Source organism: Macrobrachium nipponense, chromosome 21 (assembly GCF_015104395.2).
Source record: "Macrobrachium nipponense isolate FS-2020 chromosome 21, ASM1510439v2, whole genome shotgun sequence".
NCBI lineage: Eukaryota > Metazoa > Arthropoda > Malacostraca > Decapoda > Palaemonidae > Macrobrachium > Macrobrachium nipponense.
In genome coordinates this window covers 12,387,855-12,392,488 of record NC_087212.1, presented here as the reverse complement: position 1 = coordinate 12,392,488, position 4,634 = coordinate 12,387,855, and positions in this window count along the sequence as shown.

Sequence of the window (4,634 nt, the reverse complement as noted above, 5' to 3'; positions counted from 1 at the left end):
TCATCTTGTATGTAGGGGGAACGCCGCGTACAAATTCATTTTAGGGACAGTATGATATAGAGGAGGTGGCGTCATCTTCTTATTCAGCATACTATTTAACTGTCTGAAGAACAGCCTTATGGAAAACAGTTGTTCCTGAAATAGTTTGAAAGAGTTGTTATTTCTTCATGAAAGTTCAGCCAATTAGATGATAGAGTAAAAGCCCTGTGGAGGAGGGTAGCAACAGCGTTTAATTTAAAATTGAAATAGAAATAACACGAGCTGTACAAATTCATACCCAAACCCGTAAACGTACCTTTACGATATATACCCGTGTGGAATCCTACAGAGTTCTTGGAAACAAGAACGTCCAAAAATGGGAGTTTACTGTTAGATTCTTTTTCTAGCGTAAATTTTATGTTAGGGTGTTGGGTATTGACGAAGTCCAAGAAAGAATCTGCATTAAAATCTTGTTTAAATAGGACAAACGTGTCATCAACATAACGTTTATAAAATAAAGGGAGGAAGGATAAGGGGCAGGTGTCCATTATGTGCTCTTCCAGAGAGTTCATAAAAATGTTGGCGAACGTAGGTCCCAAAGGACTTTCCATGGCCATTCCCTCCACCTGTTTGTACAAAACCCCATTGAAAATGAAGGCTGTGTCCAGCACGGCCAGCTCTAAAAACTGTTTAAAAAGATTCTTGCTGAAATTATGAAATAAAGCATCGTCATCAGGAAAAAGCTTATTTAAAATAATCTGAATGGTTTCCCCCACAGGGACGTTGGTGAACAAGGATTCAACGTCTAGGCTAACCATGAATAAGTCGGAGTCCTGTTTGATAATTTCATCCTTGAAGTCGGCAGAATAGGTACTAGGAATTTAGCAAGATTATAATTGGCTGTGTTAATAGAGGAAAGAATAGGACGCATTGGGACATCGGTCTTGTGAACCTTGGGCATTCCATACATAATACCATATGAAGAACCTGTAACAAACAAACTTTGGTACATACGTTCGTCTATAATACCATTTTGTTTCAATGCTCTGAGGAATCGGTTAATTTTATCCTCGGATTTAATTATATTATACAAGTCAGGGGAGCCGAGTTTTTCAAACTCTTATCATGTCTAATAATAATACACCGAAGGAGGTTATTGATGGTCTTGTTAAAAAGTCGAGTAAAAATAACAAAATCTAAAAAAGTGAGTGATTCGAACACTTTCGTTTTATGTTCATAGACCGTGTCACTGAGTCTCTTTAAATCCTTGTATTTTGAATTTATTGTCTAGCCCTGAACAATCCAATATTAAAAACCATTCAAAAATATGTAAAACCTATATAGACAATAAAGATTTTTCAATAGTAGGACAGGTACAAAAAGAACATGACTTAACAATACTGGAATCCATTATTATCAAATTGACCGTACCACCGTTAAACTCCCAAACGTCATCCACACAATTGTTTATTGCCTGATGGTCTTGTTGAGCTGTTTTTCTCTGTCTGTATGTTTGTTATTGTTTTTTTTTCTCTCTCTCTCTCGTTGTAACTCTATACGAATAGTGTAGTGTTTTTAACTTCCTTCTGGGTAGGTTGTCACCAGCCATTTGCTTGTTCTTTAAGTAAATGTTTTATTAATTACATTCTGAATGTTTTAATTTAATTATATGTAATTCGGATTTTATTAGTTTATTGATTGCCATGTTCGCTTGTTTGCAGCCTAGAAAATGCAACTATGTGGAGTTGTGAAACGTCGGCATATATTTTAATAAAATGCATGTGGATAGTGCCTTTCCCTGACCCGCCTTGGATTGTTCTTTGAGCTGTTGCTCCGGAAATTGGAGTTATATATATATATATATATATATATATATATATATATTATATATATATATATATATATATATATATATATATATATATATATACATATATATATATATATATATATATACATAATATATATATGATATATATATATATATATATATATATATATATATATATATATATATATATATATATATATATATATATATATATACACATACTATATATACGTATGGTGGATGTATGCATATGTATATACATGCATATTTAAATATAAATATATATTCATATAAATTTGTATATATATATGATATATATGTATATATTTATGTATATAAATAATATTATATATATACATAGTATGCATATATAAATAATACATCACTTGCAATTCTATTGTTTCAATACGTAGCGATATGCACATGCATATATGAATGATCTTTATTGCATGAGCGGTAATGATATCACTAAAAAGAAGTATTTAATGAAATAAAAATATAAATAAATAAAAAAAAGCGTCAACCTCACAAATGGCGCCACTGGACGAATCAAATCAGCTATTTATTGAGCGGGAACTCTGCGTGCTAACTTTAGCATTGTACCATTCGATACTTTAGTAGATTCACATCAGCCGTGTATCTGATGTCTAGGCCAGTCCCTTACGACGCTCCTGATTGGCTGTTGATAAGCCAATGACAGGGCTGGAAACTCTCAGTCTCTCACGAGAAATTACACCTCTCCTAAAAGACGTATCCCTCACGAGAAGTGGAACATAGATCCTACCCATGTGAACTCTCGAGAGAGACTGCGAGTTTCCAGCCCTGTGACTGGCCTAGAAATCAGATGCACGGCTGATGTGAATCTACTATAGTAAATTACTGGTAGCGCATGGAATGCTGTGTACTCCAAAGTACTGTAGTGTACTATGTACTATGTACTATGACTACTTTACATGTGCGTTCAATTGCGCTATTTCAAACAGTGTTGGCCAAACTTATCGTCGTCATGGAAACTATTGTGAAGTCTCCAATTTATAATCTTATATTTAGCCTGGCTTCAATTTTCGATGAGTTGATTTATACTTAGTGAATAATCAGCAAGAATGAATTTCAGTATGATTCTCGTACGAAAATTTACTTTGTTTAATTTTCATTTAATTTAATTTTATTATTTTTTTCACTTCAAGTGTTTAAAAACTCAGAATAGTTTCGAGTATTCTATGGTTCAGTGATGACGTGTTCTGGTATTCCATAAGACTGAGTATGAGTGGGAACCTAGTAATTAATAAACAAAGCTAATTAGACGGAAGTCAACGCCCAGTGATATATGAGAGGATATAACGGCATTCAATGGTGAAACATTAAACACGAACCGAGAATTCAGGACAAACAATGTCTACTAAATGTCATGATGACTTCAATCTCATTCAAAATGGCGCTGATAAAAGTGGTTACTTTTCGCTGGACTATAAAGCACTGGAGAGAGAGAGAGAGAGAGAGAGAGAGAGAGAGGAGAGAGAGAGAGAGAGAGGGTTAATGAACATTTCTGAAATATAATATAAATGCAACTGTTAATGTACATTGTTTAGGAGCGAGAGAGAGAGAGAGAGAGAGAGAGAGAGAGAGAGAGAGAGAGACAAACTTCTCATACAATGATAATGATAATAGGATGAAAATAACGTTAACTGAAATTAATGTTGAAATGTGTTTTTCTTCCAATTATCAAACAGAACACGAATGCTCATCGGATTATCAACAATTTAATAATGATATTGAAAGATACGATATGACTTAAATAGAACAACATCCTTTGATTATAAATGGCTCTGAGTTGACAAAACACCCACGTTATAATATAATAAATAATAACTAACTACTAATAAATAATAATAATAATAATAATAATAATAATAATAATAATGGATACTGGCTCAAAAACTTCAAGGCCCTACACCCACGAATAGCAGAACAACTCCAGCATTGTATCTCATATCACCATGCACCCAAATGGATGACCAAAGGAAGGACATCCTTAGTACAAAAAGACAAGAGTAAGGGAAATATAGCCAGTAACTACAGACCTATCACCTGCCTACCAATAATGTGGAAGTTGCTAACAGGTATCTTCAGTGAAAGGCTATATTGTATAGGCAAGTAGAAGGGATGGCTATGGGCTCCCCTCTTGGCCCAACATTCGCTAATATTTTCATGTGTTCCCTGGAGGAATCCATGCTTGATGATTGCCCATTATCTTTTCGCCCCCTGTTTTATGCTCGATACGTGGACGACACTTTTGCCCTTTTCAGGCGTGAGTTTCACTCTGAGTCTTTCCTTGAATTTGCTAACTCATGTCACCCTAACATCACGTTTACTATTGAAAAAGAGCAGGAGTGTAGTTTACCATTTTTAGACGTTTTGGTATCTAGGGATAGTAACTGTTTTAAAACCACCATTTTTAGGAAGAAAACCTTTACAGGTCTGGGCTCCAATTTTTATAGTTTTTGTTTTTATAACTTTAGGTTAAATTCTGTTTATACACTAATTCATCGGGCACTATTACTCACTTCAGACTGGGAACTTTTCCATAACGAAATTACCTGTTTCCCCTATTTTCGAATAACAAGATTATTAACAAGGTCATACAGAAATTACTCAGCAAAAAGTTCTCTAACAGCCCTTTGTATTTTAACGTTCCAAAGAAAAAATTCTACGCATCTTTTCCGTACATAAAATCTGACAACTTCCGTACAGGCTTCACTAAAATAATCAATGAACATTTTAATGCCCTTGACGTAAATTTGATTCCGAAAAACCCCCTTACAAT